Here is a 17,435-nt window from a genome sequence, read left to right as displayed (position 1 = left end):
CCCCCCGGCCCGCGGGGCGCGGGGGAGGGGGAGGGGGAGGGGCGGTAATGAGACCCGGCTGTGCGCCCGGGGCGGGGAGGGGGAGCTCGAGGAAGTCGCCGGCCTGGGCCATCCCCGCCCCCTCGCAGGGCGCCACTCTACACAGCTAGGCCTCGAACCCAGGCCCCGGCCCTCTGGCCCGACTGAGAAGACTGGGGGTGGCATCAGCGCCTCGGGAGTTTCTCTCCCAGCGTTCGTGGACAGGCATCCCTGGGAGCGACCAAAGCCTCCTCGGGGGAACGGGGATGCCGGCCTCCTGCGGAGCGGGTAGGGCCAAGCTGGGGTCAAATGGGGTCGGAGAGCCAGCCGGGGTCGCCTTCCCGCCGCCGCGTGAGACTGAAGGCTCCTGCGGCCAGAGCTCCGAAGAGAATTCCCTGCGCCCTGCGCCGGGCTGTTGTTGGCGCTCCACTGAGGCAGTGGCCTCCTTCCTGCCTCCTCCGGCCACCCCCTTTGCTCGAGACCCCCGTGGACCCTGCACTCAGTCCATTCCCGCACACCGACTGCTCCTCGCCGCCGCCGCCCCGGCCCTCCGGCAACCCCTCCTGCGGCTCAGGTCCCCCCCCCCCCCAACCCTACACCGTCCCCGCCATTCCCCCGCCCCGCCTCGCTGCTCTTCCTGGGGACACCAACTCCAGGCTAAAGCTCAGTGTCCCGTTCTTGTCCTTGCTGCTCCACCTGCCCTGGCGGCTACACGTGCTCTTCCTGCCTGCCCCTCCTGGCTCTTCTTCCTCGGGGCCCCTCTGTCCTCCCCCCGTCCCCCCTCCCATGTTGGGGCTCCTCCAGCCTGAGCCCACAAGTCCATCCTCACTTTCGGCAACCAGACACCTCCCCAGAAATGTCCCTGCTCCCGGTGATCATGGCCCATTCCTACTCCTCCTGTTCCCCCTTCTGTAAAGGGCCCCCCTGCTCACCCCAAGGCCATCTCCACCAGCAGTCACCTTAGGCTCACTCCTCTCTGCCTTCTCCCCAATCCTTCCAGTCCTGTGGACCCTCCGCTTGGGATCCCCAATTAGCTGCCTTCTCCCTGCCCCAGGGCCACTGTTCTGTGCAGGGTCACCAGCCATCTTTCTACCCTGGATCTAAACCAATCACTCACTCTTGCTTAAAACCCTCAGTGGCTCCCCGGTGATGTCTAAATGGAGTTCAAAATCCCTTCTCATCTCCACAAACTGGGTCCTGCCCCCTCACACCCTCCCTCCCCCATAGCTGAACTTTCTCCCATCCCCACATCTGTGCTCTGGCCTTGGGGTGTGACCCGGGCCTTGCCTCCTGCCATGAAATCCCACTGCTCTGATCATCCCCTTGGCTCCTTCTCCTTCAGACCTTCTTTGCACCTCTGTGACCCCAGAGTAGGTCAGCCCCGCCCCTCCCAGACCCCTGCCTTCTACACCCTCACCCGGCCTCCCCTTAGCAGCACTGCACGGGAGAACTGAGATCAGTGTTTGGGATTTGAGCCTATGTCTTATGTCCCCCTGGTGGTGAGCTCCGAGGGGAGACCTGGGTCTGTCTTGGCCCTCCACTGGCTTGTTTCTCCCCCACCCGGGGGTCCCTCCTAATCCACACTGCCCAGACAGCAGGAAAGGACTCTGCTCTCTGAGTCCCAGTTTCCTCATCTACACAAAAAGGGGGGAACACTACTTCCTAGTGTTGTTTTGAAGACTAAATAGGAGCACACATGTTCAGCATCTGGCACAAAGTGGATGCCACCGAACAGCTGATCCCTCCTCTGACCCTGGGGTTTGGGGCACAGAAGACAGTGTTTGGGAATTGTAGGAACCTTCCGTGGCATCATTTGGGGCGGTGGTGAAAAAGGGGTCCTCTTTTCCTAGATATTATTTTTTTAATGCTTATTTATTTATTTGCTAGTTTATTTATTTTTGAGAGAGAAAGGCAGAGCTTGCGCAGGGGAGGAGCGGAGAGAGAAAGGGAGACACAGAATCCGAAGCAGGATCCGGACTCTGAGCTGTCAGCACAGAGCCCGATACGGGGCTTGAACTCACGCACTGTGAGATCATGACCTGAGCTGAAGTCGGACGCTTAACCAACTGAGCCATCCAGGCGCCCCCTCTTTTCCTAGATATAACCCCATTCGATTCCCTTGAGAGTTCAGCGAGGTCAGTGATATGCCCAGTTCGCAGAAGAGGAAACTGGCTCAGAGAGGCCAAGACCTGCTGGCAGACACACAGCCGGGCTGGTAAGTGCTCTTCCCCTCCACAGAGGGATGTCCATGGGCCCTGCTTGGCCGGATGGATGTTCAGATGTGTGGACAGCCAGTGGCCTTATTATTGGGACATCAGTCCCCTCCTGGATCTGCCCTGGCTCCTGTGTGACCAGGACTCCTTTCCTTCTGAACCAGACACAGGGACCCTGAGGCCCCTGCCTACTTGAGACTCCATGTTCTCTCCGAAAGCCACTGTGGGGAGGGAACAGCTGTCATTGCCTGCATGTCACAGCCCCACCCGGGGCCACAGAACAGCAGGGCCTGGGAATTAATCTCCCTCATCTCCAGTTTAGGAACAGCCAGGCTGGCTGGGTCCAGGACGCCCCGGATTTCCTGCCTGAGCCCCAGGGGTTTCTAAATCCATCTTTGTCTCTGAGCTGCCCCAGGAGCACTTAGAGGACACAGCTGAGTGACTGTGTGGCTCCCAGCAAGACCACAGCCTCAGCTAAGAATCCCGAACCCGGTGCAGAGGAGAGAGCAGACTCTGGGACCCAGTTTTGATTCTACTGGTCTTTCACTGTGTGACTTTGGGCACATGCCAGGACTCCCTCCCTCTGCCTCTGTAACCGGTCCTTCCCAGGAAGAACTGGTGGGAGATTCAATAAGAAATGTTTGGCAAATAGAATCCAGAACCCCACTCCCAATGCCCCATTTTACCGGGGCAGAAACCAATGCCCAGAGAGGCACAGTGACTTGACCAGGGCAACCCAGCCAGTGAATGGCAGGGCTGGGCTTCAGGCCCCACAGTTACAGGGTCCCACCCAGGGCTCTTCAGGGCGTGCTGGGTTGTAAAAACTCAGTCCATCTCCCCACCCAAAGCTCTGAGCTGGGCGGTGGGTTTCTCCCCTGGTGTCTCTGTGCTGCTGGCAAAGGTCTTAGGAAGAATGAGCTCCCCGTCTCCATTGCTCTCCAAAGCCCAGGGAAGAGAAGGAGCAGAGAACCTGGGCGACACTGGGAAGGCCAAGGAGATGAGACCTGGGAGACAGGGCAAAGCCAGCCTCCTGCCAGAGTCCATAGGCTGAGGGATGACAGTAGGAAGTCACCATCTTGTCACGCTCCCCCTGGCTACCAGCTCCTTCATAGCTGTTACCTTCTTAAGTGTGCAAGACAAGCCTGAGAGGGAGGTGACACTCTCACCCCTTGTCACACATGCAGTGCTACACTACCTCCCACCAGCCCTGTGACCGTGGCCAAGTCAGCTTGGCCTTATGTCTCCTCTGCAAAACAGGGACAATGGTAGCAACGACTGCAGGGGCCTGTGATGAGGACGCCACTCCACAGGAGACTGTATATGGTGGCCCTAGAGTTCTGACCTTCAGCGGGTTCTTTCCCATCAGTTTCCTCTCCTATAAAATGTGAAAGTCAGACTATTGATTGTATCTCTACAGCCACCTCCTCTGGGGACCAGAGAGGAGCCAGCCCTGGGCCCCATCCAGATGCTTCAGGGGGTGGAGTGAATAGACCATCCACCAAAAGCTGAGGAAGCAACAGCCGACTCCATGTGGGGGCCAGGCAACACGGAGGACTTCATGGAGGAGGAAGAGGGTATTCCCGCTGGGTTTCAGAAGAGCCCTGCGGGCTGCAGAGGGGGAGGATATTCCAGGCTGCAGAAACAGCATGCACACAGCCTGGAAGCATGGGCAAGGGTCAGGTGCTGGAGAAGGAGCAGGGGATGGGATGAAGGGGGTCGGGGCCTGATTGCAGAGCACCTCAAACATCAGGCTCAAGATCCAGGGCTCAGCCCTCTGGCACTGGGAGCCATGGGAGGTTTTAAAGCAGGGGAGTAGCCTGATCCATACACACCTGGGGACGGACTTTACAAACTCTTAATGTGGCATCTGGAATAGTTTCTCCAAGGGCAACAAGAGATGCGTGATGTGGAGCCCCAGGCCGACACAGGAGCAGGTATGGGGCCAGGGAAGGTTAACGCCCGCAGAAGGAGAGAAGGCACCTGGTGGTCATGGGAAAAAGCAGCAGCCCACTGCCTCCCAGGTCCTCTGGTTCTGTCCCTGAAGGCAGCCAGCTCCCTCCCACCCCTGACCCTTCCCAGCTCCCTTGCTTTACTCCATTCCCATCCTCTGGGACCCCTGTGGCAGGAATGAAAGGCAGTGATTTCGAGAAGAGCCCCTACTTAGGAGTCCGTGACTGACTGATGCTTGACTTGTGGCCTGGCCACTTATTGGCTGTGCGACCCAGTGAAGATCACTCTGTCTTCCTGAGCCTTCCTTTTCATGCTCTGTAGAATGGGGAGCTGCTGTAAGAGCCCCACTTCAAGAAGTTTTGGGAATGTGAAGTGAGCTAGCATGTGAGAAGGCCCAGCATAGACTCCGGGGTTCCCACCTGAAGCTGGTCGTACCCTAGTGAGGCCGATCCCCACGGAAGAGGGGAAACCACATGTGGTCTCTGGAATGTGTCCACGTGCTGGGGGTCCAGGGCACCCGTGGAGGAGGAATAGTGAAGCTTCCTGGAAGAGGGGCTATTTGAGTGAGGGCTTGGGAGGAATATCAGGCAGAAGTTGCTGCATGGGCAGATGCAGGAGGGGTGAAGAGAAGGAATTATGAGTCATTTGCAGGAAGGTCAGTGGGGAGGGGAGGGGAGGGGGCAGGAGAGGACTGAATGCCTCATTCAAGGGGTTAATTTCTTTTTTTTTTTTAATTTTGTTTTATTTATTTTGAGAGAGAGTGCGAGCAGGGGAGGAGCAGAGAAAGAGGGAGAGAGAGAATCCCAAGCAGGCTCCACGCCATCAGTGCAGAGCCAGATGGGGGGCTTGAACTCACAAACTGGGAGATCATGACCTGAGCGGAAACCAAGAGTTGGACACTTAACCAACTGAGCCACCCAGTCACCCCTCAAGGGGTTAATTTCTAAAGACACATGCCCACATAACCTCAGGGTAGTCACTTCACCTCTCTGAGCCTCAGTTTCTTCATCTGACTACATGCCAATTGCCTGTCTCACAGGCTGTGAGGGTTTCGTTCTTGCCAAGAGCTCCCAGAACCGGCCCAGAAGTGCCCGGTGAACCATTTGTTGTCATTGTTTTTTATACTGCTGTTAACTTAGCTCTGATGTTTTGCTTCATCTCTGTGTTCTTTTTCGATTTCTTGAATATTCTGATTGGCTCAGCTGGGGTCAGGTGGCTCTCCCTGATCCAAACAGCTGGAGTTGGAGGGAGAAGCCAGGGTCAGGCGGTCCAGAGGGGCAGGGGCCAGAAATGTAGATTCTCTCAGATACCCTGCAGAGGGTGACAGGTCCCTACAAATGCCTGCCAGACTTAGGGGGTGGGACTAGGACCTTGGGAGCTGGGTGATCTACCAGGAGCTTAGAGTACCGCTGCTGGCCAGAAATGTGACTGGGGCACATGCCTGCCACCCATAGACTTAGCCACGACATGGGTGTCCAGCGAGAAACACTGAAGCTGGGCATTACCTGTGAAAATCTGCTTCCCCCTCATTCTTCTGGAAGTGCTCACAGCAGACAGGTCACAGCAGGAAACAGAATATTTTCACAACTGAGAAAATTACATCCCATGTTTCCCCCTCCCCCGTAAGTTAGGCTAACAGCCCCACGTGGAGAGAGACGTGCCTTGGAGTACAGTAGGGCAGCAGCTGGCCACTACCGCCAACAAGAAGTCTGTGCATGGGGCTCCTGGGTGACTCGGTTGAGCAACCGACTTCGGCTCAGGTCATGATCTCGCAGTTTGGGAGTTCGAGCCCCGCGTCGGGCTCTGTGCTGACAGCTCGGAGCCTGGAGCCTGCTTCGAGTTCTGTGTCTCCCCCTCTCTCTGCCCCTCCCCTGCTCATGCTCTGTGTGTGTCTCTCTCAATAATAAGTAAATGTTAAAAAAAAATTAAAAAAAAAAAGTCTGTGTGTGCGGTAAGCTGCAGAGATCGGAGTGGCCAGTCACAGCAGCAGAGACAGCGGGGTAGAGACTAACACGCCTGGCGTATAGGAAGCACCAGCTCAGTAGTAGCAAGTCCTGGGACTGTTTGCTCGGCGACAGAACAGTGGACCTAGCTGATGTTGCCACAGGAGAATTAAAGAACTTCAGGTGACTGTAAGCAAGATAGAAATGTATTTCTCCTTCGCTTTCTCGCTGGAACATGAGCTGTGTAGCATCAACAGGAAGACCCCAGAGTTAAGGACCCAGGCTCCTTCCATCTTGTTGCTCTGCCATCCGGGAGGCGCGGCAGCTATCTGGTCTCCGTGGTTGAAGATGCTCACTAGTCCCCCTCCCTGAGTCTGGGGACCAGCCAGGGAGAATGGGGCTGGGAAAGGGGGCTGTGCTCCCCCCTTAAAGGCACAACACCGGCTGTGCACATCCAGAATGTTCCTTTCCCATTCCTCAGAAGGAGGTTGTGGGCCACACCCAGCCCCAAGGGAGGCTGGGAAATGGTATTGGGAGACAACTAGCAGTCCTTGCTAAGATACTAAGATACCACGGGGATGTGGCGCCTCCATTTGGTAACAAATCGCACTGCTGATGCAGTAAGCCGCACACCACCAGCCGTGGGGGTGGGGAGGCAGAGGCTGCCCCCCCTTCCCCCTCCCCCCGGAGCCCGGGATTCAAGGTGAGAATCCTCCTGGGCAGGTCCCTTGCTTGGACCAAGGAGTTGGCAGCATGCTGGCCAGCTACCTCCCGCCCCTTGATTGTGCCCAGAGCAGCCCCACAGGGGCCCTCTCTCCGTCTCCCAGTCCGTCCCCGGGCCTGCAGAGAGCGACTCTCAGGCTCTCAGACCATATGGTCTTTTCTCTCACCCCCACACTGCAACCCTGGGCTGGACCCGGTTCTGTCGGTACCATGAAGTCCAATGCCAGCTTCCAGATCTTGAATAAAGGGCTTTGTAAACTGTAAAGACGAAGGAAGAAGGCCCGCGGGGGGTGAGTGACATGGCCATGGTCACCCGGCTTGATGATGTGTCAAGTCACCCCAGTTCGCCCTCCCCCATCTCGGGGAGCCAGGACTGCAGTTCTAGGGCTTGGTACCCAGACCCAGGGCAGGAGCGCGGCGGCAAGTTAGCCAGACACTCAGCAAAGGAGCCGGGGCGCTAGTGGACAGGAGCGCACTCGGAGATGCCCGGGCGCCGCGGGCAGGAGGAGGGCCGTGGCCGGCGATGGTGCCACCTGGTGGCGAAGTTTCGCACCTGCGCCCGCCCGCCTCGCCGGTGCAGAGAGAGCCGCCGAGTTTGCGGCGGAGAAGCGGGGCAGGTCCCGGCGGAGAGCTGACTCCCCTCCGGGAGATCCTGGGGGCGCACGTGTCCTCCCGGGGCCTCATCCGGAACCCGGGTCACCGGCCTCCGGCCTCAAGCACGAGCTTCCTTGCAAACCGTAGGTTGCCTCCGATAGAAAGGACTCGGCCTTGGGTGGCTAAACTGGTGAAGCGTCAGCTTCGGCTCAGATCCTGATCTCACGGTTAGTGGGTTTGAGCCCCAGGTCCGGTTCTGCGCTGTGCGGAGCCTGCTAGGGATTCTCTCTGCCCCTCCCCTGCTTGTGTTTCCTCTCTCTCTCTCTCAAAAAAAAAAAAAAAAAAAAAAAAAGGACTCGGCCCTGGGGAAGCCGCGCTGCGTAGGAAGGGACGACACAAAACTGTGGCAGAGCTGTAGGGACAATACCCGGTGAGGGGTGGGGGTGGAAGGTGGAGTCACATTTATCCGGCGGCGTGGGAGCCCCTTCCAGGCGCTGCTGAAACGCGGGCTCCTGTATCCGCAGCACAGGAAACTGAGGCACAGAGACCCAAAGTGGTAAGTGACAGAGCTGAGCTGGACCCCAGGACTGCCTGATCTAAACCCAAACTCTGGCCCTGGATTACTTGCCCGGGCTCTGCTGTGCCCTCCGCACCCCAAGCTTGCCTAGCCCAGCCCCTAGCTTGGGCATCCAGCCCAGGCCTGGAGAAGTTTGCCTTTATATCACCGGCCACAAACCTGGGATGTTGTGTGATGACCATTTCACCACTGCAAGGGGACCAGAGGCCCAGGGAGCTCCCTCACAAGTGCCCTCTCCGCCCTCCACTTGGGATGCTGGAGATGTAGAGGGCAGCCAGACCAGTGGTGTCTGTATCAGCTCATGTTAGGGACTGACCAAGGAGGTAGCCGGCCGCAGGGGGACCTCCAGGGCAGGTGCCTCCCTCCCTGTGTCATTGGCCCACAGGTTCCATATTGGATGCCAGGTGTAATGCAAAAGCTTAGTGGGGGTTGGGGGGAGTTCCTCATTTGCATTTCTTTAGCAGTGTCCCTGAGTTTCTGGACAGACTCTCAGAAACACCAGGGGTTCCTGGAAAGTGTGAATTAAGGATAAGTGTTCTATCACAGGAAGAAAGGAATTTTGGTTCTGATACAATCTGATTAAATCTCCACTTGCCTTTTGGTGAAACTCTCACTGAGAATCTAATACACCTCTGGGAAGGGGCAGGAAACCAATGTCCAGCTCAGTAAACTTGCAGGAAATGGACTCCCATTTAATCTCCACCAGTCAAGAAACAGAACACTGCCAGCAGGCCCAGAAGGCCCGTGGCCCTTTCTCTTTGGCCAAAAGCACACACAACCTAGAATAGGTTTAGTTTCTTTCTTTCTTTTAATGTTTATTTATTTATTTTTGAGAGAGAGAGCGAGTGAGCACGAGCAGGGAAGGGTCAGACAGAGGAAGACAGAATCCAAAGCAGGCTCCAGGCTCTGAGCTGTCAGCACAGAGCCCCACACGGGGCCTGAACCCACAAACCCTGAGATCATGATCTGAGCCGAAGTCAGGACGCTTAACCAACTGAGCCACCGAGGCCCCTAGTTTCGTTTTTTAAAACAGCTACAGTTGAGGGGCACCTGGGTAGCTTAGTTGGTCTTGATCTCAGTTGAGGTCATGATCTTATAGCTCATGAGTTGGAGCCCCACATCAGGCTCTGTGCTGATGGTGTGGAGCCTGCTTTGGATTCTGTCTGTCCTTCTCTGCCCCTTCCCTGCTTGTGCTCTCTCTCTCAAAAATAAATAAATAATGATAACAGTAATAAAAGTTTACTAAAAAAACTTTAAGAAAGTGAATTTTTTCTACTACTGGAAAATAAGCACCTTTGGTGGGAAGGGGAACAGCTTTGAATGATTTTTAAATTTGATTACATCGGGGCACCTGGGTGGCTCAGTCGGTTAAGCATCCGACTTTGGCTCAGGTCATGATCTTGCTGTTCGTGGGTTCTAGCCTCTTGAAGACTCTTCCCTGTCTGGTTCATCTCTGGTTCACCTTCGAATCCTCCTCAAGACGTGAGGAGGATTTTGCAAATGTGTGGGAGGAATTTGTCAGTGTTTGGCCGCCTTCCTCCCTGCCTCTCTAGTCTACTTGGGGCCCGGGATGGGGATGCTCCTCAGTTGCGTCGCAGGGCGTCTCGGAGGGGAGGCAGCGCCGTGCTCCCTTCACTGAAGCTGAGGGAGCGAAGTCCTCCCTCTACCGCCCTGGGAGTTTGCTGCCCGGCCCTCTTGAGCGGCCTGGACTCTGGCCCGCTGTCCGGGCAGGTCCTCCAGCTCCCACAGAGACTGAAAGGACACCCCACGCACAAGTGAAACCAGTAATCGCTGGGTTCATGGGCCAAATAAGCGCAGCTGCAACTTTTTGTCCTGATCTTTCCCACCTGCCCTCAGACGCCCCTGCCTTGGCCTTCAGGGAGGCCGCTGGGAGGAGAACCAAGGGGAGTGCAGTGACAGTCCAAGCAGCCACCTACGCTCTGTCCTGGGACTGTCCCCAGGGCTCTGCCCCGATACGGGGGCCACCACCCTGCAGCGCCTAGGGACACAGTTTGTGGTTTCGGTGTGGACAGACATCCCTTGGTGAGCACTTCTTGTGTGACGGCCCCTGAGCTTATTTCTTTCTCCCCTTTGGTTGCCTGTAATTAGGGGGTTTTCGGTCCCTTAACCTCCTTCGCTTGAGAAAATGCTGACTAGAAGGCCGTTCGGTTCAGTTGGTGAGGTCCCGACTTCTGGGGAGGAACCAACGTTCGCAGAGGCACCCTGGGCTTCATGTGGTTTGTCCGTTGCCGCGGCTGTTGGTATCTTTGGATAAAACCGGCTGTGTTCTCGTTGGGAAGTGGGAAATGAAGTTTGATTCCCGAATGCAGCCCTTTCGGGCTGTGTTCTCCAACACTGGGGAGTCTCCTTTTGCCGCACTGCTTGGCCACAGTGTTCGTTAGACTCTGGAGAAAAATGACCAATGAGTGGATCCATAGACTATGATATTTGAAAATTTGGCCTTTAGGGGTGCCTGGGTGGCTCAGTCGGTTGAGCGTCCGACTTCGGCTCAGGTCATGATCTCGAAGTTTGTGAGTTTGAGCCCCTCATCGGGCCCTGTGCTGACAGCTCAGAGCCTGGGGCCTGTTTTGGATTCTGTGTCTCCCTAGCTTTCTGCCCTGCCCTGGCTTGTGCGCGCTCGTGCTCTCTCTCGCTCTCTCAGAAATAATAAGTGAATAAACTTTAAAAAAGAAAAGAAAATTTGGCGTTTAAATTTTTATTTGGATCTTGTGTATTTGTATCCATGTATGCTGTAAATGTGAGCTGTCTTCTCTTCCTCTGGGTGGTGTTGTTAAAATTAATTTGTAAAAGAGCTCTATTTAGTTGATTTAAAGGCAAGTGCTTGTTAGGGGCCCCTGGGTGGCTCAGTCAGTTAAGCATCCGACTCCTGATTTGGGCTCAGGTCACGATTTCACCGTGCGTGGTTTCGAGCCCTGCGTTGGGCTCTGTGCTGACAGTGCAGAGCCTGCTTGGGATTCTCTCTCTCCCTCTCTCTGCCCCTTCCTGTGCACTCTCTCTCTCTCACAAAGTAAGTAAACAAACTTAAAAAAAAAATAAAGGCAAGTGCTTGTAAGAACTGGGTATTCTAAGACTCAAGTTCACATGATTTGGGGAAATATTTGACATTAGAGCTAATTTAGGATTGTTGGTTTAATGAAAACATCTTTTTAGAGTTAGCACTAGATGCGAACTTCTGTTCTACTGTGTTTACTGCAAGTCAGGCAGGTTCAGGTTATCTCTATTGCCAAATTTGTTAGAAAAAGGGGAAAAGAACCTTACAACTTTGATGCCTCCTTAAAGTCTTAGGGGTAATCCAAACATGATTACTGAGAACAAATAAACAGATGTAAATAATTACTAAACAGGTTTATCTGCTTCATGCTCCTGTTACAGAAAACCTACTAGAACAACAAACAGTTCACAATGACTACTTTTCACTAGAAACTAAGGTTTTTAAGAGTTAAGAATAGATATAATCATGATTACAGAAATAATAAGGGAAACAACTCGGGGTGCCTGGGTGGCTCAGTCGGTTAAGCGTCCATCTTCAGCTCAGGTTATGATCTCATGGTTCATGAGTTCAAGCCCAGCATCGGGCTCTGTGCTGATGGCTCAGAGCCTGGAGCCTGCTTCGGATTCTGTGTCTCCCTCTCTCTCTGCCCCTCCCCTGCTTGCATTCTGTATCTCTCTCTCTCTCTCTCTCTCTCTCTCTCTCTCTCAAAAATAACATTAAAACAAGAAGAAAAAGGAAGGTGAGATCGGTTATTTCAAGAGGGAAGACTTAGGACAAAATCTGAATGTCAAAAGCACAGTTGTAAAAGGTTTGTGAGAAGGGCGTCTCTGAAGAATGTTGTTGCGGTTGGGACTGAGAAAGGTTATGGAGTCTATAAAGCTTATTAAGGAGTGATCAGCCCCCAGGGAAGGGAAAGGTGAGGAAGAAAGCAGCACCAGGTAGACGTTGAGAGGTGATACACCAGCAGAAGCTTCAGCTGATTCCCTGAAATTGGATCCAAAAGTTGGATTCTCCTTCAGAACCATCTTAAATGGGGGCAAAGAGCTGGAATTTTATACTCTCCTATTGGATAGTCATTGGATGTGACCACCGAAGAAGAGGACATGACCTTGGCAGGGCAGCTTTCTTCAGTCAAGTCCATCCCTGATGGTGCCTGACTGCTGAGATTGCTGGCCGCATTCCCACAGCTGAAAGCCCTTCGTTCCTGGTGGAGATTCTGGTCAGCACGTCCCAACATGCACAACTCAGATCCACACAGCGCCCTGTGTATCCTAGTCCCAGTAAGCATATATCAACATGGGGGGTGACAGGGAAGGAAAAAGGAGGGACTGCATACATTTTTTAAAGCTTCATCTTATTGTTGGAGGTGCCTGGCTGGCTCAGTTGGTGGAGCATGAGATTCTCGATCTGAGGGTCATGAGTTTGAGCCCCACGTTTACTTAAAGTAGAGTTTACTTTAAAACAAACATATTTTTAAAAAATTCATCTTGTTGGAAGGGATGAGGTTTAATATCAGAAATACACCAAGATAAGACTGGAATTTTTTTTCTCTCCCTCTGTTAAAATGATAGTTTTTGGGGCACCTGGCTGGCTCAGTCAGTGGGACATGAGACTCTTGATCTCAGGGTCATGAGTTCAAGGCTCACATTGGGTGTAGAGATTACTTAAAAATAAAATCTTTAAAAAAATAATATTTTTCTTAGCTATTGGTGTACTCGTAATAAATTGTAAACAAAGGTTTCTCTTTACTTTTAATGTAATCTTCCTAGAAAAAGTTTTCTGTGTTTTGCCCTAGGGTCTTTGATTACTTAAAGTTGAATCTTCTCAATATTAAAAGAGCTAAGTTTGCTAACAACTGTATAACTCTCTGTGTTTGCCTTTGAATCTCTTAATGCCACTTTAGCTAAATAGATAATTAAGATTATTAAGTTTTGTAATGATCCGTAATCCTATTCAGTCCTGTGCTTTAAAACATTCTGAGATTTCTGACAGATTTCCTAAAATTTAACTTCTAAATGAAGTGTCTCATTTTCTTCACTAATTAGGCTTATTTGGTATGTCAAATTATATGGGCAGCATCATCAAATAAGTGATGATCGACCTTCAGAGGTGATATTGCATGGGTGAATGCTCTAACTGTTCCAGAAATTCCTAAGGTTTTGATATGCCCTGGTTTAACATCATCACTTGTAATTCTAATGATTAAAGTGTTGTGTGTCACAGAAGTACCCAAATTTCCTTATCATTCGCATCATAATGAACTCTAACCAGATCTTTAGCCACCGTCGGTGTTGAGTCCTTTGTCATTTGTGGTCGTTGTTTGGCTCTGATGCTCTTGCAAAAGTGTTTCAGCTTTAAGGAGATTCATAGAGAGGACTCTTGACAAATACAGCTCTCTGACAATTTCTGGAACTAATGGGAAGACTGCATTCGAACAGAATAATAAGAGGGGACTGGGTGAACTGAGGAAGGTGAGTTGTTTGATCAAAGTCTCAAATGCTAAGAAGGTTCTTGAAATAATGACAAATGCATGTTCCTTTTGTACATTGGAGGAGATTTTGTTAGCGAGAGCGAAAGACAGAAAACAAAGGCTTCCAAGGATGGGTGTCAGCATGGAGCATTTGCCATTCAAGAGACTGAAGCTAAAAACCTGTTTAAACTCATTGTCAGCTCGATTTTTGCTCCTTTTTGCTCATGAACTTGTTAAACAGGTTTGGCATTAGCACCCTTTGGGGGCAGCCAAAAATATGCAGATGACAAAAACAGAATGCCCATTTGAAGAGACCCATGTGTCCTTGTTGTTGGAGATCCAGGCTTGGGAAAGTGCCCAGTGCTACAGGCAGTACTCGGCATTACTCCATGCGGTGTGTTTGACTGTAACTCTTTGAACAGCTAGTTATTCTGGAGATGTTGCTTCGGAAGCTGGTGCCCTGGTGTTTGGCGATCAACGTATTTGTGGAATAGATGAATTTGACAAGATAGGTAATCAGCATGAAACCTTGTTAGATTATGGAGCAGCAAAGTGTGGAGGCAGGTGTGGTTTGTAGCCTCCCTGCCAGAACTTCCAGGATTCTGCTGCAAGTCTGGCTGGAGGGTGCCTGGCTGGCTCGGTCGGAAAAGCATGCGACTCTGGATCTCAGGGTTGTGAGTTCAAGCCCCACGTCGGTGTAGAGTTTCCTCAAAAATAAATAAAGACAAACAGCCTCTGAGAATTTTTAAAATTAAGTTTATTTTCTCGAGACAGATCGCGAGTGACGGTGGGGCAGAGAGAAAGAGGGAGCAGAGAATCCCAAGCAGGCTCCGCACTTGTCAGCGCAGAGGCTGATGTGGGCCTTGATCTCACGAACTGTGAGATCATGACCTAAGCCGAAACCAAGAGTTGGATGCTTACCCGACTCAGTCACCCAGGTGCCCCAGCTTCTGAGGATTTAAAAAGGGAGAGAGCCTTGCAGTCCAGATTTGACTTGGTCTTTCTGTTGTTACACTATAAGTGAGAGACATGCCCATTTACTGTCTGAACGTGTGATTTACTGCGCTAAGAGCTGGAAAGCAGAGAACCATGGTCATTTGAATGGTCCAGATTCAAATACTTCTGTACTTGAAGGGGTTTGTTTCTTTCTTTCTTTCTTTCTTTCTTTCTTTCTTTCTTTCTTTCTTTCTTATGTTTATTTATTCTTGAGAGAGAATGTGAGCGAGCAGGGAAGGGGCGCAGAGAGAGGGAGGCAAAATCAGAAGCAGGTTCCTCGCTATCAGCGTGGAGCATGACACAGGGCTTGAACCCAACCAAGATCATGACCTGAGTGGAAGTCAGATGCTCAAGAGACTGAGCCACGCGGGCGCCCCCTTGAGGTGGCTTCTGACACAACATTATCAGGAAGATTAAAGGTGGTTCCTGGAGGAACACTGGATACAATCCCCCACCAGCTGTGGAGAAGGTACACTGGCTATGCTCTGCGGTATGTCCGTCTGAGGCGATCCCCAGATGCTGCTCGAACTCCTCAAGACTTTTACCTTGAGCTCTGGAAACAGAGCCAGTGGTTAGATGGCTCACCAGTCACTACGAGGCAGCTGGAGTCTCTGATTTGTCTACATCAGGTTCTATGCCAGCAGTGCAGAGCCTGCTTGGGGTTCTCTCTCTGCCCTCCCCTCACTCTCCTTCCCTCTCTCTCTCTCAAAATAAATAAATTTTTAAAAAAACTTAAAAAAAAAAAAAAAGGCCCAAAGGTTTACCACCTTCAAACTGGTACACCATGTAAAAGGACTACCAAGCTAGGACCTCCTGGGAGGTCCTAAAAAGAATTAATTATTGAAGAATTGGAAAAAAACAAATAAACGCCTGCCCCCAACTTCTGGAAGATGATACCCCAAAAGTAATGTAATAGGGAAAGGTGTTGATTTATATTTTTTTATGATTCTTGTTTGAAACATTGCTGGTTCTCTAATGTTTGCTCTTCCAGATTTAAGAAAAAATTTTTGTTTTAAGCTATCTATCACTTACAGAAATTCGTAAAATATTCCTTTGTAAACAAATATAAAATATAAATATTTTTCTCCCTACTCCATCCCTCCAAAATTCAGAAACTCTCAGTGCATATTCTTATATTCTCATGGCAACATAAGTATTTACATAAGTTCAATAAGGCCCTGTTCTCCCTCTGACAAGACAGTTGGAAACGTTAGATTACCAAGACTTTGGCTGGAATGTCCTATTTGAGACAGACATGTGGAGACTCACATATGACAGGCAGCTCTCAGGAACTAAGGGTGACTTGATGGCACCAATGAACCCTTTGGAAAAATTGGCCGGGTAGCTTTTGCTTACAGGGTTGCTGGTAGCCTTATCAGGCGAGTAAAGAAGGTCACTTCTTAGCGGGTACGGGGACCTCAGGATACTTTGGGAACCTTCAGAAGAGAGGACTTCATCCGAAACTATAGGCATTGCAGGCAGACTCTGAGGGCAAGTATTTGGCTTGGCTGTTTGGCCTTGAGGGGCTGTTAAGTTCCAGCAAAGCTGGAAAGAGGCTGAAAAGTTCCAGCCAAGCAGAGGAAAACAAAATAAAAGACAAAAACCCCCTATATGGCCAGTCACATTCTCGCCACCCTTATGTAAATAATTAGGCCGACTTTGTCAAAGCTGGACAAAATAAATTCGTCTTAATTTGCCTATCTTTGGAAATGAGGGTGATTTTAGAGAAATTGTGCGTCAGTAACATACCTTTGTAGATGTTCGATCAACTGAGTGTTGTTTGCCTATAAAGCTGGGCTGGACTCTGAATTCTGGTTTCCTCGAGTATCTGGCTATGACTCTCCAAACTGAGGTGTCCAGTCTTCTTCCATTCTCTTGACTTGGCATCACTGGGAACTAAAACTGCCCTTTTTCCTGAAGCCCTGCAGACTGAAGCTGGACAACTTGAGGTAAACTCCAGAGAAACTGTCACAGCGGCCCGTGTTGAGACCTATTTGCTAATTCCTATAGACACCTTTACAGGTTGGGTTGAAGCTTCTCTATGCATTCAGAGGAGGCCTCGGAAGCTGTCAAAACACTTTTAAATGAAATAATTCCTACATTTGGATTGCCACTAACAATTCAGAGTGACAAGGGAGTGGCATGTATGGTGAAAGTCACACTAAGTGTCAATGCCTTGGCCATTCAGTGGAAATCACACGCTCCCTGGAAAAAATGAACCCTGTACTTAAAAGAACTTTGGCAAGGGGAGCCTGGATGGCTCAGTCGGTTAAGCATCCAACTCTTGATTTCAGCTCAGGTCATGATCTCGTAATTTGGGGAGTTCAAGGCCCATGTCGGGCTCTGGGCTGACAGCATGGAGCCTGCTTGGGATTCTCTGTCTCCCTCCCCCGCTCGTGCTATTCTGTCTCTCTCAAATAAGTAAACTTAAAAAAAAATTAAAAAAAAAAAACCCACAACTTTGGCAAAAATTTGCCAAGAAACCACTTGGGAAAGAGCTTTGCTGGTTGCCCTGCTTTGGGTAAGAATAACGAATAACCTCTAGAAGTAAGTATGGTGTAAGCCTGTTATAAAATATTATATGGAAGACACTTTCTATACTCTTTTCATGACTTAGGAGTTCCTGATGGGGCTCACATTAGGAAATCGGATCCTATCAGGTACATTCAACCATTGGGAAATTCTCTAAGTTTGCTTCTGGCAGGTTGATGTACCCCCCTGTCCCAGGTGTGCCCTTACACTGCCTGAACATGCTGGAGACTGGTGTCACTGAACACCTGGGAGAGCGGGCACCTGCAGCACCAATCCAACCTCACTGGACGGGACCTCTTGTGAGGTGCTGTTGACGCCCCCATTCTTCAGCGAGCTTAAGGAGAATTAAGTGGATTCACCACCACACTGAGCTGGTTCCGCAAGAATCCACAGTTTCCGGGCACCC

The 17,435-nt window shown here is 51.3% G+C and overlaps 1 pseudogene; it reads left to right on the top strand.

The window, feature by feature from the left end:
- Window positions 1-7,370: 7,370 nt before the first annotated feature.
- Window positions 7,371-14,640, top strand: LOC125913703 (zygotic DNA replication licensing factor mcm6-like; annotated as a pseudogene).
- The last annotated feature ends 2,795 nt before the right edge of the window (window positions 14,641-17,435 follow it).

Source organism: Panthera uncia (genome assembly GCF_023721935.1).
Source record: "Panthera uncia isolate 11264 chromosome C1 unlocalized genomic scaffold, Puncia_PCG_1.0 HiC_scaffold_4, whole genome shotgun sequence".
NCBI classification, from domain to species: Eukaryota; Metazoa; Chordata; class Mammalia; order Carnivora; family Felidae; genus Panthera; species Panthera uncia.
The sequence above is the reverse complement of the archived record's forward strand: the minus strand, read 5'-3'. Positions and strand labels throughout refer to the sequence as shown.